This window comes from Zea mays, chromosome 9, assembly GCF_902167145.1.
Source record: "Zea mays cultivar B73 chromosome 9, Zm-B73-REFERENCE-NAM-5.0, whole genome shotgun sequence".
Taxonomy (NCBI): Eukaryota; Viridiplantae; Streptophyta; class Magnoliopsida; order Poales; family Poaceae; genus Zea; species Zea mays.
Genome location: NC_050104.1, coordinates 88,868,792 through 88,889,512, shown reverse-complemented (window position 1 = coordinate 88,889,512; position 20,721 = coordinate 88,868,792). Strand labels below are relative to the sequence as shown.

General features: G+C 41.9%; 2 long non-coding RNA genes across 3 annotated transcripts; one reads left to right on the top strand and one right to left on the bottom strand.

The window, feature by feature from the left end:
* Nucleotides 1–370: 370 nt before the first annotated feature.
* On the top strand, nt 371–5,896 carry LOC103638638 (uncharacterized). 2 transcript variants are annotated; one of them, XR_558948.3, is made up of 5 exons: nt 371–868; nt 1,634–1,692; nt 3,232–3,398; nt 3,481–3,592; nt 3,687–4,652. It is a non-coding gene; the product is annotated as an uncharacterized lncRNA (long non-coding RNA). The 2 variants fall into 2 exon arrangements; XR_558943.3 differs by having other exon boundaries at nt 377–3,398; nt 3,687–5,896.
* Nucleotides 5,803–8,780, bottom strand: LOC103638637 (uncharacterized). The gene is made up of 7 exons (XR_002265250.1): nt 8,426–8,780; nt 8,227–8,343; nt 7,820–7,901; nt 7,597–7,707; nt 7,169–7,294; nt 6,543–6,655; nt 5,803–5,891 (listed from the first exon to the last, which is right to left on the bottom strand). It is a non-coding gene; the product is annotated as an uncharacterized lncRNA (long non-coding RNA).
* Nucleotides 8,781–20,721: the final 11,941 nt, after the last annotated feature.

Here is a 20,721-nt window from a genome sequence, read left to right as displayed (position 1 = left end):
AAACCGACATGCACTTTCTATATGTGTTTTTTAATCTTTCTTTATCCTCCTCGCCAGACTTTGCATGCATGATCTTCATGCACATTTGCGTTTAAGTGGTCAACCATCCGTGCATGCTTTCTCGCCGAAACTCACTCTGACATGCGGGCCCACGAACCATATGCTTCTTTCGTTTGTAACAAACCGCAACGAACCTCGCAGACTCCGCCGGCTTTGTAGCGCTCTAAACTCCAGCGTTCCTAAGCGTCATCGAAGTTGTTGCAACTTGAGTTGATCCTGCTTGGGTATAAATACGCCACCGTGACCCCTCAAATCTCCAAGCCACAGCCTAGAAGTCCTACGCACGCTGAGAGCCCGAGCCATTACTATTACTTTACTATATATGAAAGAAGGTTCAAAACGAACACAATCACGGTGTCCACGTCGCCCAAAATAACACTACGCGTCTGATTTGCATCCAACGGATGAGCGCGTCCAACAACACCGCCCGCAGCCTCGTTTTATGTTTCTGGAATCACTCGCTCCACTCTCTCTCTCTTGTTCTCTACGCCTCTCGATTCTTCTCGCCGACGCCTTCTCTCTCAGTGACTCTTTTCACCTTCGCGCTACAGTTCTTCCTCCTCGCTCTCACAGCCTCTTCATCGCGATGATTTTCTTTGGCCTGCGAAGCACCGCTCCCACGCATTCCTCCTAGAAGCATCGCGAGAGTGCGAGACACAAATCTTTCAAAAGAAAAAAAAACGTTGTTGTCGCTGGAGTTTACGAGTTCTGTTTTCGTCGCCTGGATGAGGTGAGGCGACGCTGCGATGGAGATGAGGTCGCGTTGAGGAGGTGAGGCGACGGAGACAAAGTGAAAACACAAAAAGAGGTATGTTCTCCTTCCCTTCGGCGATGTCTACCGCTGCATTTCGGCCCCCTCCCCACCATTCGGCGTTGGATTTTGCATAGCCCTTGATGCTAGGGTTCTGTGTTTTTTTGTATTCTCTTCGTTCTTCACTCCTTGACGCCGAGGATGGCTCATCCGGTGAATCGCTGCAATTCTCTAGTCTAGTGTTCATGATGAGATGCAGAGACGTAAGCTGGTATAGTGTACGCGACTGTGTTAACTGCTCGTGCTTTGCGCTGATGGTCCTCCCCCTTTCTCTGACCAGGGCAACGTCTAGAATAGGATGCTGCCAAGTGGTAGCAGTAAATTGGTTCATGCGTTGTAGCTGTTCGATGTTATGCCCTAGCTGAATGTGGTCTTGTGACGCATAAAAAAGAGGCAATTTAGGTGTTGATTGTTCACAGGAAGGTTAGGATTTAGTTATCAAAAGAAGTCTTCGAAAGCATATACACAACAATATAGGAAGCTATTTTTGGTGCCCCTACCATGTAAGGTGATACTAGACTTGAAGAACATTGCCTTGGTCGACCTAATTAAGCTCCAACCTAAAATAAATAGGTTTATGTTAGCAGAAAATTTTAACGATCATGCATGCACACACATGTATATGTTTCTAATAGTTGGTTAATATGTGCCTTTGATTTCTTACCAATGTATTGTACTTAACGTTCTTTACTTTTTCTATCACACATTTTTACAACATTAAATCTGATTGGTACTAACCTTTTCAGAATGCTTGTGTTGTAGTTGAAGAACAACTTTAGGACCATGTGACGCTTTGAAGAATAACTAATTTATATAAAAAGGTGAATTTCCCACTCCTTTTTTGAGAAAAGGTTTGCTGCTTATATTACTATTTTCTTTGCTGGAATCAAATGAAAAAAATAAAGTTTACCAGCCTCTTTGTCACATGAAAATTTTATTGTTTTATTATTAATGTTGATATGCTGGTGATATTTAGTTGATTGCATTCACCTGAGAACTAATACTATCCCTCACCTCTCTTTACCATGGAAATCTTAGGAGGTGTTTGGTTGGATTGTTTTGGTCTGTTAATGATTTACAGCGTGATCCGGTTACGTTTGTTGCTATTTGTTTTGGCCGTGATGTAATCGATTCATGCAGCATCAGTTACGACGCTTCAGATTGGCGATCCCGCCAGTCTTGCGGCACTATCCCATTACGACCATGTCCCTCCTCTCCGCTTGAGCAAACCAAACAATTGACGCTTTTCATTGCATCTCGTAACAACTAGCGCCGTCATTTGATTCCATTTATGTTGCCGCTCCCAAAACACAACCAAACAGCAAGTTAGTGTTATGCTAAATATGCTGCTAACGCCGACAAAAAAGGCTTCAAAACAAGTATGTACCTCGGTCTTATATGTAGATTTATATTTATCTCATTATATATTTGTTTCTTTGTATATATATATGGTACATACCTAGCCATGACATAAGCAATTATATAGTTCTAATGCTTTAACGTTCTTACATTACAATCGTTTTGGTTATGTATTATCTTTAGAGTTACAACTATTTCATTTTCATTATTAAACTTTTCAAATTCAATGTTCTCAAAATGTACCACATGAAAATTTTGTTGATCTATTTTTTATGCTGATAGAAAAGGAAGAATTCGAGGAATATAAGCATAAGGAGTCATGACTCCACCCTATCCATGAATATTATAAGAATTTCTATATTACAATCGCGGTAGGAAACGGCGCTTCAAAGACTATCCACGTCAGCTTCTAATTTATCATCTGTTGGATACTACATCAACGGCAAAGCGCAGCAGCCAAAAAACCAAGTGTTGACCATCAGTCTAGAGACTTCCACAAGCTCCACGAAACAAACCTTCAGACCCTTCATCCTCGCCTTTTCACGCGCTCAGATCCCCGATGATGCGTTACAATGCATCCTTGTGCTCCTCGCGTCCCTCGCCGCTGCCATCGCCGCAGCATCCTCGCACACTCACTCGCTCTCGTGCTCTGCCTCGGCCTGCCACCACCACCACCATCTCGCCTGCTGCTCGCCAATGGCCCCTGCCTCGTCGCTGGTTGCAGGCTCCTCCACTCACTCCGTCGCCTCCGCCACATCCTCGGGATATGATGCTCTGTCCCCTTCGGATCCGGCTATGATTCTTGTCCCTCGCGGCGCTCAAGTGGCCCCGCATGCCACTCTCCTAGCGTCATTCGTCGCCCCCTCTGCGCACGGCGGTGTCGGCGTCTCCAAGTGCCTCTTCGTGATGTTTTCCATCGATGAGTGTGGCATGTCATGCGAGATGTCTCCCCCTTCTTCTTGACCGGTTTAACTGCAACATAATGTTCATGTGGAGAACAGGCAAGTCTTATGGCGTTCAAGTGGCAATGGATTTATTGATGGGACTATCCTTTTAACCTGCAAATGGTTGGAATGACTAGAGCAGGAGATATTGTTGTTGGAGAATTGGGCTTCTTTGCTATAGGCCTCAAGTATTCACATTTCGAACAAAATCATTACGCCTGCAGGTTATGTACCATGACTGTCTCAGATTCTCCTATTCTTGTGGTAGGTTATGTAAACTGCTTTTGAATTTTTGGACATTTTTAGGCAGATATGCATACGGATGGGGACATACTGCTGAAATCAGAGTTGATCGATCCATCCTCAAGGAGCCTGCACCAGACCTTTAGTTTTGGACAGGAAAGAAAACCCTAATGAGGTATGCTCCCATTTTTGTCATGCATTTTATTATTCTGTTGAAGCAAGTGCCCACTACCATGCTGCATTTTCTTCAGTTCGATTGATGCCTGCAGGGTGTCCTGCTGAAGCAAGTGCCTACTACCATGATGCATTGTCTTCAGTTGGATTCATACCTGTAGAGTGTCAAGTTTGTACGCTGCTTCACAAGTCCCTGTTGTATCCAAACTTGACTAGGACAACTTGATCTTAGTCTGCTCAAAAGAGAAGTTGCAAGAACAACTTGATGTGCTTGATCGCCAATGTGATATGTAAGTATCTTCACAAATTGGTCCATGTAGTTTAAATGTAGTTGTCATGTATTTTAGCTTTCAAAGGGACAACCTTGCAGGTATTGGTTGTCTTTTATAGATTGCAAACTCCTAAAGAGTACACATCCCGGCAGATGGCACTTCTTGGCCAGTTCTGTACATAGAAATGCACACAAGATTTAACATTGCTGTTTGACCGAACATTATCCATCTACTTTCAACACATCAATAACACAACAAATAAATAGTTAATAGGTTATTATGATTTCTCATATATGACCTTATGAATTGAGAAGGGGCTACCCAGTCCATTGCTTCGTGCTACTAGATCTGACAATTTCATGTTCGGATTCTCCATCAGTTCCACATGTCTTTCTGATACTATTGCTTACCTTCTACCTTTTGCATTGTAACGTTAAATTATTTTAGGCTCTCAAATTCCTACATTTAGCTGCTAGATGTTGTCCAGTGTTGAAAACTACATCACACAATCATCGCTATATTAATATAGCAATAAAGAGGTCTAGATTAAATCATAAACTGAACAAGGTGTGCACCACGGGTTAATACCGAACTCAAGCCAATAGTGCACCAGGCACCAAACAAACTACCTTATGCTTTCAAGGGGCAAGAAAGTTTCTAAATCTTCATCCACCTGAACCTCCCTGATGCTTCGTCGCCATATTCACTCCAAAGAAAAAAAATACTTTTTGCAATAAAGTAGATGTGTATTTTAATGTCCTAAAATAACATTATTGCCCTTTATGTAATATTCCTGAAATTGTGTGTCTTTCCTTCGTCTTTCTCAAAGCTTAGAAATATTCTAAAGGAATTGTTGATTTTTATCTTTGGTTTGTTTGCGCCAAAACGAATGATTATAATGTTATATTATATATGTACCTTCATGTGTAACGATTCTCCTTTGCATATATATAAATCTGTTTGATCATATAGAAACAACGCGCGTGAGGCACGCGTTAGACACTAGTCGTGATTAAGCCAGAGAGATGGAGAGAGTACAACGAGGTATTTGAAAATCACCGCCATGCTTAGGGATGGCAACCGGGAAATCCCCGTCAGGTTTTGGCTTCCCATACCTGTCCCCGCGACAAAAAAATTCCCCGCGGGGATCCCCACGAATTCTTGCGGGGGGCATTTCTTCCCCATCCCCGTTCCCCGCAGGGATAAATCCTCATCGGGGATCCCCGTCCCCGCTTAAATTATAACTAGGTGTGTGCCCGTGCGTTGCAACGGGAACATATAATATCATGATAACTTATATATAAATGTGTTACATTGTTATGAGAAGATTTTGTAATCCATTGGTGATCCTGGCTATACATATAAATTTTGTTATTTTAATCTACTTGTTTCACCACTACATTGCAACCATCAATATCATGCAGACCTATATATATGATAGTTAGGTGTCTGTGCGTTGCGACGACTCACAAATCTATTACTACTCTATAACACCCTATTGTAGGCGTTCACAAGTGCACCGTGGTTCTGCCCGTCCTCCCCCTCGTGCAATCCCAGGAATCATCGCCACTCTCATTAATGAGCCTTACAATAGCCTCATATAACAGTATGCCAGCAAGTAGCCATATGAGCTGAATGGAGACCAAGGCACCAATAATCTCAATCTAGAAGAACCCATATGATTGTTGTGGTGTTGCTTCCCATCCAGCAGCCCAGAGAGAGAATAACGATAATGGCAAATGCTGCCACATCAGAAAGGTGTGCCGCATCAGTTAAGATGGCAAGATTGTTTGCTTTGATGCCCCCGACCACTTCCACCGTCATGAATATGATGCAAAGGATAACTGCGATTATAAGCTTCCTCATGGACGTGGATCTCTCCTTGGCATCTTTCGAGGAGTTACTGGAATCAGAGAAATAACAGGCAGCACCCTTGCACAATTTGTTCCCTGCTGCAACAGAAGCTGATGCTGAGATGTCTATTTTCACTTCAGCAATCTGAGAATGTAATGGATTATGGTTTTTCATCTGAAAGTAAGATAAAAATATAATTAATACACATCAACAAAGACGATGATAGATGCATAGCTGAAATGTCACAGTCTAAGAAAATTTGTTATATGCATTTCAATTCTTGCTACGGCTGGTGTGGAAATTGAAGAGGCAGGCAATCTATTTGTGCCACTAAAGGAGCAAAACTATAAGAAGAGTAGCACTGTCATGATAGTAAAAATCTCAAAACAAGCTAGAGTTCAATATTGAAAAAGTCAGTTCATGTATGGCCAAGGCAATTGCTTGCAAGGAAAAAGGAACTCTTCAAGAAAGATTCACACAAGAATGGTCCTCAATAACACAATATGCAGATTGCTGAGTAGTTTGACAGAACTTAAACAGGTCAGCGTTGACATGTCACTCTGTATCATGGCTGAATGAAAACAAGCAACCAATCAAACTGCTATTACATGTACATATGCTGGCTATTTGGGCCTGGTTCACTGATACGAGTTAAACTATGCTGAAGCAGGAAACCAATCATGTGCTTTGTGATCCATTGAAACATACAGTAGTAGCAGATCCATGTTGATCATATCAAGTTCCAAATAAGGGAACTGAGAAAATAACGGAACAGCAGGGGGGAAAAGCAATTGTTGCATTGTATCCAACTTCTCGAGTACATACTCTAGCTTCTTGCAACATATCTCATTAGCAATCCTTGTGCTGTAATCACACTTTTCAAATGGACGGTATTTGCAAGCACTTTTGATTTCCTCACGCAGTATCGTTTGAATTTCCTACTCCAATCAAAACATAATTAAGCAGTGAGTTACCATGAACAATCTGTGGCACGTATTCTGTGTTAAAGAAAAACAAATTTATGAGAAGATGCATATATTTACATAGTCAATTTGATGGAAACAAAGTAACATTGGCTAGAGCAAAATTTTGCAAACAACACTTCAAAACGACTGTCGATTTTCCAATAGTCTCTCTAGCATGAGAATAGAGACTTAGAGAGGATTCCAGCCTGTTTTTGAGGCATAAATAATTATACTCAAGTCAATAGAATGATGGCAATATTTAAACAGTGGTGTGAAGTAACAAGTAACAACTTGACTGACATCTTAATTGATGAACTATTATCAGGATAGCTCTCATATCCTGGAGTTAACAAGCTTGAAACACCCTTTGCTCTTGTGTTATTTAAGCGAAGAGCTACTTGCTCTAGGGAAAGCTGGCAAGATTTTAGAAGTGAGACTTAAAGCTATAAGCCAAAAATCGTAAAGATAAACAAAGAAATTATCTACCTGCATCTCTAATGAGCCAAATCCACCTTCTGAATCTAGAATATTTATCAAACCTTCCAACCCACCCAAGATAGACTTGATAAGGGACTCCACATAAGAGATAGAATCTCTGCCAATTTTGTTAACCTACATTTCAAACAAAGAAAGATTCAATAATAAATATGCCAAACACAGAAGAGAAATGCAGCCCTGTAGAAGAGGAATCTTAGTAACAGATTGGGGACATATTGTTATGTCATAGTAAGAGTTGGAGCATATAGGATTATTATGTCAATGGCAGTTCAAAGCCTTCAAATCCCAGGGCATAGTTGGTTGGCTTCTTGCTCAATAGATCAAGCATAGCAAATGTCCATCTTGCCAAGCAAAAACTAACCCTCAAAGCTAGTCATGTTGCCAAACTAAATCATATAGTGAGTTCAAATATACACCTCTTCAGGAATAATTGCAGAAGCACATTCTGGAAAACTGCAAGCGGCTCCAAGCCAAGCACAACAATGCTGTGGACGACCTTCTGGGCCAAACGTTGTATTTCTGAAGACCTGTAGGTCCCAGCAAAAAAGGACTTATTATCAGCATAAAAGTCTAGTTACTTAGAAAATATTTAAAGGACCATGCGAATCATACATCAATATAAACAAAATGTAAACTTACCGTGGTAAGATGCTGATGATAAAAGTAGAGTTTTTTAAGGCTTCCATGTTTGGAGAGTTGGCTCTCAAGTTCATCAACACATCTGCAGAACATGTTAACTCTAGTGAAATTCAAATTTGATGGAAACATAATTAAGCAGTGAGTTACCATGAACAATCTGTGGCACGTATTCTGTGTTAAATAAAAACAAACTTATGAGAAGATGCATATATTTACATAGTCAATTTGATGGAAACAAAGTAACATTGGCTAGAGCAAAATTTTGCAAACAACACTTCAAAACGACTGTTGATTTTCCAATAGTCTCTCTAGCATGAGAATAGAGACTTAGAGAGGATTGCAGCGCATAACGGATAATAACAGGAACTCACAGCCTAACGATATGAGGGCAAGTAGTGGGCTAGTACCTTCATAGCCATCATGAACTCGCGGCAGTGCACGCCGACTGTATCGGTGCGAGGGCCCTGAGAGTATCCCAGCTCCTCCATCACAGCTCCCGCAAGCTCCAGCACCCGCACTATCCGCTGCACACGCATGACAAACATCCAGCCAGCGTAAGGAACCGAACTGACAACCATTGAGATCGGGGCGCGGCAGGAAGGTTACCTTCTCCACGTGTTGAAGGCGCTGCAGGGAGCTACTCTGGCTCTGGGGAATCATCTTCAACGACGACGAGGAGGAGAGAGGGCGGAGAAGGGGATCAGTGGCGCCGAGGGTTGGACGGAGTGTCACGATCTGACGGCTTTGGGCTGGGTTGGGCTGAAAGGAAGAAATCAAATCGGGGACAGAGAGCACGAGCTAGAGCAGTCGAGCTGGTCAACTGACTGGATGGAGCGAGGACGTCGGTCTCGGACAGGCGCCGAGGCGGCTGAGGGGCGAGGGCAGAAACGGGGCCAAGGCCGAGCGCCAGAGCGGGCGGTCAGCGGTGAGCGGGCAGACGACGATGGGAAGAGTTGTCCTGCTCGACTCGCTCTCCCCGAGGTGGCATTCCGCGGTGGGGCGGCGATGGGAAGAGTTGGGAGGCACGAAGCCGCGGCGGCGTGGTACTACGAGGAGAGCGAGTCGAGCAGGTAGAGGAGCGGCCACAACGATGCTCGGCAGGCACGAACGGAGAGCTTGGAGTGGAGGTTAGCGGATGAGAGCGCATCATCGGGGCAGCCCGAGGCGGCGAGGCGGCGCTTGATGGACTCCGCGAGCGCGTGCTCATCGGGGAGGACCGCGGGGGCGAGGCGGCTGGAGAGGATCCGGTGGTTGATGGACTTCCAGCATGCCTCACATGGCGGGCGGGGATTGCGGAGGGTGGGCGAGGATCGCGGCGTTAGCGGCGGGGATTGCGGCGGGCGAGGATCGCGGTGTTAGCGGCGGGCGGGCGGATCGTGGCTGTCGCGTCTGGCGGGCGGGTGGGGTAGGGAGGCGGGGGCAATCTACAGTGCTCTCTTAATAGTTAGTAGAGATTTAAAATAAAGTACTCTATACATGTCAGGCTGACAATTTTGGTCACTAAGATGGGCATCATAAAACCTATGAAGAATCCAAATTGCCCTTGAAAACTGTCCTGATTCAAGATCAGCAAACTGTCTGGTTGATTTCTGTTATATAATTAGCAACTCAGCATTATTTGCTCTACTTTAAATAGACACTGTTGAATCACATGGAATTGAATATATAGATCATCATGTCCTCCTGCTTAGTCTTGTCCATGATATACACAATGGCAGCCTTAGACAGATAGGCTCTATTAAAGTTTCCGGTGACAAAATGGTCGATCTATTAGTGTTAAACCCTGCTGCTTTATAGAAAGCGTATAAGAGTACAAACAATGTTTAAACTCACACAAAAACTACGGACGGGGTTACCAGCTTACAAGATTTGCAGGCCAAAAGAGCAGGAAATGCTCCATTTTCAACAATCACAAGAATTGTCAAGGCATGATTACATGTTTACAGATAAAACAAACTAAAGCACTTGTAAGGGGGTGCGAGGGAGTACCTTTTCACTGTGAATTTTATGCCCAACAAAAAGAGAGCTAGAATGTACAGGTAAGGGGGTGTGAGAGAGATCCATGGATATAGATATAATATCGGCCATCATGACCCTGTGCAAAGAATTTCAAGCAAACTAAATAAACTGTTACAAAATGGTGATGGTACAACAGACATAATACAAACTTCATGTTTATTAACTCCAATATTAGATGATGGGTATATTAAGAACCACACCTGTAAAAAGTTCTCCCACAACTTCTCAAAAAGCAATGAACCCGGCGAACTCGGCTCCGCCATGGTGCGCGTGCTGCAGCTTCCTGCAACCAGACAAAACGATAAAACCGAAAAAGAAGCGTTTTTTTAGGTGGCAACTGAAGCTAAGCGCACCGGGAACCTGTGCATGTCCTCGCCGCCGAGCAGCATGCCCGCCGCCGTCGCCCTGGAGCAGGCAGCAACACGCGGAGAATAAAATGGGAATGGTGAGACCGGAGATAAAATGCTACCTTTAATTTGGTGGCGAGGCAGCCGCTGGGTAAAAATGGCACCTTTGGGTCTCGCTCTGCTGCTGCTGGTGCTGCTGGATCAGGAAGCTGAGGCTGACGCCTCCCTTGGGCAACGGCGAGAAGGGGTACGCGGATGCCATGAGCTACCACCTAACTTTGGGAATCGTCACGCGGGAGGGCTCTGGTTGCTACGTCGTCGCGGGGCTTCGCTGGTCCCGACGCTCCGTCTTATTGTCGATACCTATCAATTGCAGGTTGCAAAATTAGGTAATTCCAGACAGACACATCCATAGAAAAAATAAATTTGAAATTGACAACAAAGTTTCATCTTCCTATAATTCTGGATTTGGACAATAAGCTTAGCTCCAGCAGCACCGAGCACCAAAATCCCATCCTAGTAGCCCCATCTAACGACATTCAAGACAGAACAATTAGGATGGTGATGCGGGTTTGAGGGCTAGCCAACTTGCATCCCTACCTAGAAACACCTAAGGAACCCAGACAACAAACATATAGGAGTGAATATGAGCTGCAAAGGCACGTCAACTGCTATCCTGCAATTTATATGTGGCAGACAAAATTACTAAATTAGTGGAAAACCTACCTATTTATGCAGAGAAGTCCTCTATACTCCCATCGTTCAAACAATGGATACCGCCAAAACTGTCATACACCCATGCAGCCTTAAAAACACAAACAACTATCAAATAGCTGAGGATTAGGTGCAATGTCATATGGGATGTTATCTCCCACCCTATAAGCATAATAAAGATAGGTGGCAGATAACACTGGGTTCATACGCCCATTGTTCAAAACAATCAAAAAGAAAGGGTCCTTATAAATTTTGAATACTATTGTACTAAAAAAATACATACACACATACAGCCTAACTCTTGGTAAGAAGCAAGTTTAGACTTACTACTCATATCACCTAGGGACGGACCTTGTAAAGAACATGGGTATACAGATGCACACCCTATAATATCCATGTATACTTGTAATAGATCAGTTCCGAATATAAATAGTATGTCATAACTCACAACTCAAGGGCGATGAAGGACGATTATTGAAGAGGTGGATCGGCCGGTGGTCGATATTGAAGAAGGCAGTACCAGTTCATAAGATAGAGAGCGGATTGAAAATGTGGGTTGAAAATGTGATAAACTGTGTCATAGGATGTGCATCTACTGGGATAGCATCTATTGTCTATAAACATGAGCTGCAACTGCAACCATATTAATTATCAGCTGCTAGAGAGCAAAGTGGCAAGATAGAACATATAAACTTAACACAATCATACTAACAGAAACATATAGAGCTCTCTAAGATCTGTGACTACCTTTGAATTTTAGAACAGGGAGACAATTGCATCAATTTGTTCAGATAAATTATAGATTTTATTGGTCAAAACAATAACACAAGTAGCCAGCAGTGTGCTCAAAATACCTGTGACAGTTGAAAGCGCAAACAATTCCTTTGATAGTGCATCAACTTGCTCTTTGGTTGGGACCTGAAACAAGGGAAAAAGTCACATGCACAAACCTTATAGAAATAGGATGAGAATACTGAGTGAATAAATAGTGAAGAACTACTAATGAACAACTACCCAATAAAGACCAATTAAATTTAGTACCTTATGATGAGCATCCAAAAATGTCAAAAGCTTCGAGTAAAAAGCATCGCAGATTGCCATGGATGGAGAGTGATCAGGACTTGTGTATTCCACAACATCCATTACAAGTATGATTTCCATATCAGCATACATGCATAGGCTTTTCTCGTCATGTAGAAGTACCCTCTTAATCGGGATTGCTTCTCGAAACAAATACTTCATTTGGGCCAAATGACAGTACGATAACTTCCTGCAATGCAGAAATATTATCACCCAACTGTAACAAACAGATAAAAAATATTCCACACAGAAACTTTTGTCAAACACAAATATTTCTCTCGTAGTTATTACCTTTTTGCGAGTATTTCCACTTGGGTGGCAATATTATTAAATGTAGCCATCCTCTTCCGTAGGCGTAGCAACCTTATAGAACTCTCCATTCTATTAAAAAGATTCAGTAAATCCTTGTGCCTGACATTGTGAACAGGAAAGACAAGGTGAATGATCTGTAGGAAGCACACAAATACATGAGATATTGAGATGAAAATAAAAATGGATCACTTCTCCAGAAGTTCAATGCTTCTTGATCTCTGAGATCAGTTCATGCCTGGCGAAATACTGTCATTATAGTCTTCATCATCTATGTCACCCTCATCTTCCAGGAACTGATTTGCAAATCTATCTTTGTACCTCTCTTCAAGTAAATTCCTTGCCAACGAACTCACAACAACCCATTTGCTTCTAGATTCAAGCTTCTTTGGAGTGGGTGATTCAATTTTGCTTCCAGCATCTTCTGTGTCAACTTTCAACTTGTGCACAGTTGCAAGACTACTCGAACCATCATCATTAGACACTTGCGGTGATCCTTTCTCAAGGGCAAGCTGAGTAGCATCCCCCTCACTCATTTAATTTTCAGGTCACTGCAATACAATAATGGGATCATAAGTAATATACTCTAAACAAAATCAAACAATATTCATAGAAGTACATGGGTGAACTGCAGACAGTAGCACGGTACAACTAATGAACAAGTCAACTGAGGGTGAAAATTTCAGTCTTAGTGCTACTCCAAAAAAGCAACAGGCGATCTTCTTGCAGTGAAAGAAGTGGAACTTAAACGACAAACAAACTACAGATCAAACCATTACAAATGTTGGTGAATAAGAATTGACATTTCAAAGCCTCTCAAAATCTGCAGCTTGATGAATGAAAAATCTAACCTCTCCAAAATAACGGTGCAACAATCGAGTCTGCTAAGTCCAAAAGCAAGTGCATAATTCCACAAGTTCTTTTTACAATGGGTCATTGTCAACAGCACACTCGTGGTGCAGTAGACCAACAGAAAGGAATGCCATGCAAAGGATGCAATTCAAAATAGATCACCTAGCAAGCTATCTAATTAGACTCGAGGCAAGCAAGCATACTAAACAACAGGTGCTACTGAAGGTTTGACAACTACACCTATTTAGGATATTTTTATTATGAGAAATGATGTTTTATTTCTTAAATGCTTGGCATGTCTGTAGTGTGGAGTTACCATTTAGTGAAATAAATGCAGTATCTGCTGCATTTGGTAATGCACACCGTTGCACCGGCAGTTCCTCTGCCCATGCGCCATCCTCCATCTAGAAGGCATTCATCGCTCAGGGAACACCACAAAGACACGAATTTTATTCAGCGAAAATCAGAAATACAAAACGGTAAATCAAATCCCTAAGATCTTCTCTAGGCCATGTACGATTTGATTCTGCAAGTAAGAGGAGGAAACAAGAGTGAGATTTTGGAGGGCAGGAAGGGGATTACCTTGCTCTTGAGGTCATGGAGGTGAGAGGCATTCATCGCTCAGGGAACACCACAAAGACACGAATTTTCTTCAGCGAAAATCAGAAATACAAAATAGTAAATCAAATCCCTAAGATCTTCTCTAGGCCATGTACGATTTGATTCTGCAAGTAAGAGGAGGAAACAAGAGTGAGATTTTGGAGGGCAGGAAGGGGATTACCTTGCTCTTGAGGTCATGGAGGTGAGAGACAAGGGAGGTGAGGTGGTCAACGACGGCAACACTGCTCTCGATGGAGGCCGTGGAGGCAGAGGAGAGGACGACGACGATCTCCTTCTTGGCGAGGCGGTGGTTCACACGGCGAGCAGATCTGAGCGAGATGAGCACGACGAGTAGATCCACAAAAGTCGGCGCGTCCACCTCCACCGTGCCCGTTGTGCCCTCGCTGCCGGACATACTCAGCCGCTTCTTCAGCCACGTGACCGTGGGGCTCTCCGACGGCAGGAAGCGCCCCGATGCGGACGACAACGTGGGAGGCGCCACATCCGGGAGCCACTTGGCGGCGTAGTGCGACAGCACGGATTTCGCGGCTGATGCGGCGTTTAGGTAGTGGAGGACGGCGGGGCGTTCGGGAGGCAGTTGCGGGAGCGAGGTCGGCGGCACGTGCGGGAGGCAGTTGCACGGGAGCGGGGGTTGCTGGCGCGCAGGCGATGCGGGAGCGGCGGTTTGGCGGGCGTGCGGGAGCGGGGGCAGTCTACACTGCCCCCTTAATAGTTAGTAGATTATGACATACTTTCTTTGTTATTAATACAAAACATTGTCACTTATATACATTGTCAGATGCTAGAACTCATTAAATGTACATCAAAATAAACATATTTGTACAACGAGTTATCTCTTAACAATGTAATTATTTATTTTTATCATTATATATTACATGAAAACATCACCATATATAAGTTTAACGGGTCCCCGCGGGGAACGGGAATGGGGAATGTTTCCCCATCCCGTCCCCGTTTACCTATCGGGTGAGGATTTTTTCCCGTTTACATCCCCGCGGGGAGATAACCATCCCCATCCCCTAAATGGAGGAATTCCCCGTGGGGATTCGGGGATCGGGGCCTATTGCCATCTCTAGCCGTGCTAGCCACGTCGTGGTCCGCTTATCCATGTCCTGGACACTAATAAGCATCCTCTATCCTCTTGATCCTATTAGTCGTAGGCTCCACTACCTGTTTCGCGTCGTAGTGTTCAGATTAGCGCGGGGACATGGGATGAGAGTTTGTCAGCGAAGATATCTTTATACCTATGAACATCACGACTCTCTCGGTGGTCTCGATCCAGCCAACCAATCAGATGATGTTATGTCACCTATTTCTGTGCAGCCCCACTAATTTATTAAAGATACGATATCTTCTAGGTGAAATAATATATTTTAATTTGTTCAAATTATGTTAGGTTCATATTAATTTTGCATACGTGGTAATAATATTGTTTTAATCATACCACATGTTTTGAATAATTAATTGTTTGTTTGTTTATTTAATATCAATTAGCTAGGTAATCTAGTTAATCTAATTTATATATGTAACCTACGCTTATTATAAATAATTGTTAAAGTGATTATTATCAACTCAAATATTTTAATTTAATACCTGCTTAGTTTAAATGCAATATCTATTAGATTTATTGCGCCTAAAAATATTGTTTTAGCCCATAACTTTTGTGTTTTAACTCTGTTTTGATCCGTTCAAGTTACGTAAGCTTTGTAATAAAACTATCTACACGTTAGTAACCTTATTTTTAACATGTAACATGTTCTAAAAATGAATAATCAATTTGTTTACCCTGTGTTCATTGGATTAACTTTTCTAATTAAAGTTAAAGTAATGCTTTCAGTCCCTAGTTATAATTTGACTAAAATACGTTATCTAATCAAGTTATAATCTAGATAAGTTGAATTAGTGTTTTCTTTGGAATATCTTACTCACATGATTTATTAATCAACATGGACATAGTTTTCATATTTAATCACATAAAACTTCTAAGAAAACTATACCTTTTAACCATAACTCCGATTTTTGTGGTCCTTGAATGTACGATCTCGTAGCAGCGCGTAGGATACTCTTACGCTGTTTGTTCATATGCTTTGGTGTATTGTTACCATATCCATTATTTGTTTGATTGTATGTATTGCTATGAATACCAGCGAGGTTACGAGTCACTTGAAGACCAAATTGGTACCTGGAATCTCAAGTCCCAAGCAAGTTGTGCCCTTGATCACTTTTATTTACCCAATAATGTTCTCTATAATCATTTTGGCAAGCATAGGCTTAATTTTTATGGGACCCAATAGGTCACCCTAGTTTGGTCATTTTTACACCTTGTTTACCCCTGAACTATTTGGGTAGTTTTTGCTATTGCTCTATATGGTTTTTGGATTAATATTACATTATGATTATGTTCCAATTATACTGTTGTTTTACATATTGTTCATGACAAGATCATTATATTAATTGGAACATGGAGCTTAACTTGAGAAACACATGCCACCACAAGGGTGGAATGGGACGCCCTTGGCTGACTAATTAGGAAAGCTAGTGGAAGACTACCTTACCCGAAAGGGGCAAGGGCAGTAGGGGAGTATTTGTGTAGGGAGGTTCTCGGGTTGATTTTGCTGCGATGGTGATCAGACGAGGGATTCTTACATTGCTCTTCCTAGAAACTGTAGCGGGTTTTCGGAAGCTAGTGGAACTTTGTAAAGGCCTCGTAGTGGATCCCTAGCCATTCACCTCAGAAGTGTCAAGGGCCTTGCAAACCCTGGCGACATGGGATACACGACTTGTGGGTACAGGGTACAACCTCTGTAGAGTGTAAAACTGGTATACTAGTCGTGCTCACGGTCATGAGCAGCTTAGGACTCTCGCATGATTAATTTATGGAACTAAATTCAATTTGTTATATGCATTGCATCGCGGGTGTTGTTACCAATTTTGATCTACTACTTATTTGGGTTGGTATCTTATTATACTTAGTAATTGCTAATAAAATTTTGACCAACTTTAAAAGCAATGCTCGGCTTCAATCATCCTCTTTAGTAAGCCTTACACTTCACATGAGCTCCCACCTTTGGCGAGTTCATGCACATTATTCCCCACAACTTGTTGAGCGATGAACGTATGTGAGCTCACTCTTGCTGTCTCGCACCCCCCAGAGGCCAAGAACAGGTACCGCAGGATGAGGCGCATGGAGGATGTTGTGATGAGTTTGTGAGAGGTCTAGGCCGTCGTCTCCTAGTCAACTTTGGGTTGCTAGATCGTTGTCTCCATATGATGTAATTATTTATTTATTTTATACAGAACTCCTATTATATAGTAAAGATGTGACATTCGTTTCTGTACCATGAGTCATCATATGTGTGAGACTTGGTCCTAGCACACTTGGTGATTATGTTCCATGTTCGGGTCCCTAAAACCCGGGTGTGATAGAAGTGGTATCAGAGGAATGTTGACTGTAGGACGAAACCTAGATAGAACTGGATAACCCTTACCAGTGGCGGGCCCAGGATTTAGAGGGTGGGTAATCGAAATTTTTTAGGGCTAGTTTGGAAACCCTATTTTTGTAAGGGATTTTTATTTTCCCAAAGAAAATGGTGGGGACACCATTTTCTTAAGGAAAATGGGGACACCAAGGGATTTCTATTTTTTAAGGCAAAATAAATAATTTTCCTTGGAAAAATAAAAATTCCTTAGAAAAATGAGGTTTCCAAACATGATTTTTTGGAAGATTAAAACATGTCTATCGACATATATAGTTAATTATATATATAACCTATAATTAAGCACAAACACTATGGTCATAACTGATTCAATAACTAGTCTACTAAACTCAAATTTCATACAACTATTTTAAAAGTTTTAAATCTAAATGATAGTTAGTCAGTCAAGTGTGGGCACCTAGCTGCGCCGTGGAGCCACGATGTCTCAACGGAGGTGCTGGTGTCTCCATGGCACATGGGGCTGCAAGATGTAACCACGACTTGGTGGCTGGCGCATCTGGTGGCTCTGCCATGGTGCGACTACAATAGAGTTTGGGGATTTTTTTTGTCGTGAGGTACTGAAGTGGGCTTTGTCGCTTCGTTGGGCTTCATGGTACACGACAAACTATTGGATTAGTTAGATATGAAAGGTATGAAGGAGATATTTTAGTCCAAATTAACAAAATTCCTTTATTTATTTGATTCATTTTTTATTTTCCATACATATACACTATATACATGTATATATATTGAAGTTCTTTTGCCAAAAATAATGGGTATTCATTTGAATACCTTTGAATTCAATTGGGCCCGCCCCTGACCCTTACCTACTTACCTTTGCTACTCTGATTCTTTCTAATCTTTTCTTAATCTTTTTCATCCACTTTTGCTTTACTCTAATTACTCTTACCTTTTCACTCTAAAGACAAAAGTGGATTTCACACTTTGAAATCATGTACCTAAAGTGACCTTTAGGAACAGGAGACCTAATCCTAGGAGCCAAATCAAAACTATTTTTGTAAATATTTATATGCTTGAGTGTTTGTCCTTATGATAACTGCTTGATTCAATTCTTTGATTGAGTGTGATGAGTTGTGGAGTAATGTCCACAATTGCATCTGCATAATTATAGGCAAAAAAATAATTATTTTTATAGGGTAACTAGACAACCTAGATTGTCCCTCATTAAAATATATATAGCCTAACAGATCCATCTCATCTTCAAAGATTCTATCTTATTCTTAAAGATTCATCTTATACTAACAACTTTGTCTACCTCACCCTAGCACAACAATCACAATCTAGTCCAAATTAATTAGATCTTATCTAATCTAAACTGGCCATACCAATCTAATATAAAGCCCATCTAACCTAATATGATCTAATCAAATGTGATTAACTTAAATAGGTTAGTTAATACTGATGAAATAGATTAGACTCTACTATTAAACATGTTTTAACTTAGTCACTCTGCACTAAATTAAGAACGACAGACCAACTCGGCCATATGCAACTACCTTAACCATCCGATAGTTGCATAACCCCTATGTTTTAACCTAACAGAGATTCTGATCTACCTACACCATATGATCCATAGTATCTCAAAAGATTCTAACGTATCCTAATAGATCAGAATATCTCAAAAGATTCCAACGTATCCATACTATCTCAAACAATCCGCAAATGTTCTGCATGCTCCTCCTTATTCTTGGAATAGATCAGAATATCATCGATAAAGACCACCACAAATTTGTCTAATTCGGGCATGAACACCGAATTCATTAAATATGTGAAATGGGCTGGAGCATTTGTAAATCCAAAGGACAACCAAATACTCGAATAATCCATATCGAGTTGTGAAAGCTGTCTTCGGTATATCCTTGGGTCGAATTCTTATCTGATGATAGCCCGATCTGAGGTCAGTCTTAGAAAATACTCGGGCTCCTTTAAGTTGATCGAATAAAAGATCGATCTAGGGAAGGAGATACTTGTTTTTAATGGTGACTTCATTAAGGGGTCGATAGTCCACACACATTCGTAGGGTTTGATCCTTCTTCTTGATGAAGATAGCTATACATCCCCATGGCGATGAACTCGGTCTCATAAATCCCTTCCCCAACAAGTCTTGTAATTGTGTCTTTAGTTCTGCCAATTCAACGGGAGGCATACGATACGATCTTCTAGAAATAGGAGCCGTACCCGGTTTCAACTCAATCACAAACTCTACATCCCTTTCTGGAGGTAATCCGGAAAAGTGGAATGTCTTGTATTTCTTGCACTACAACTTCAAAAGCTTGTTCAAATGCTTTGACTGGAACAGATATAGGGATAGATAACCTGACTTCTTCTTGTCCATGACTTAGTTGAATAGTCCTCTGATCGACATTGATAATAGCCTTATTCTGGGCTAACCAATTCATGCCCAGAATCACATCTACGTCTTGCCCCTTTATAACTATCATATTGGTGGGGAAATCATATCCGACTAAATTCATGGGTACGTGGAAGACTACTTCCTTAGTAAAAATTTGACCCCTAGGTGATTGAATAACAAGACCCTTCTTTGATTCAACACTAGGTATGCAATGCTTCTCAACAAAAGCCTTGCTCATGAAAGTATGTGATGCACCAGAATAAAAAAAATGACGACAGGATGATTGGCAACGGAAAACGTACCCATCATCACAGGCTCTCCTTTCGGGGTGATAGCCACTTGAGTAAAGTAGACCCGTCCATTTTTTCTTTGATCTTTGCTTGCCTGAGTGCTTGCCACATTTCCCTTGCCTTGAGATGTGCTTCTAGAAGCCTTTTGGAAGTTTGATTTATTTTGCTTTGGATAGAGACAATCCTTGATGAAATGTCTAGACTTCCCACAGTTGAAGCAACTGTTAGATGAACTGGGTACGACGAGGAAACGAGTACCAGGGGAACTTAGCTGATTGTTTTGAGTAGGGGTAGTAGTGGGACACATGAAAACTAGTTGCTTGAAAGGATAGACGGGTGGACGAGGAAAAGAGCGATTTGGGTTAAAGGGATGGATCACCAACCTTGACCGCTTCTCGGATCCTAGAGAGGATCCTTTACCCCCTTCATGCCCAAATATTTTTGTCTTTCCCTACCCCGAATTCTTGGCCTCCACCGAAAGTGTTTTGTGCACGGCCCTGCTGTAAGTGAGATCTAGACAAGTGGATATCTTTCGCTGTAGTCGATCATTCAGACCTCTAATGAAACAATTCTTCTTTTTTAGGTCTGTGTCAACTTGCTCTATAGCATACTGGGAGAGATGGTTGAATTTGGTAAGGTATTGCATCACTTAGTCTCCTCCTTGCTTTAAGCGAACAAACTCTTCCAGTTTCATCTGTAGAACACCATCAGGAATGTAATGTTCCCTGAACGCTTGCTTGAACTCTGCCCACGTGACAAGATGTCCTTCAGGTTCAACAGCTACAAAGTTTGCCCACCAGGTACTGGCGGGACCTCTCAG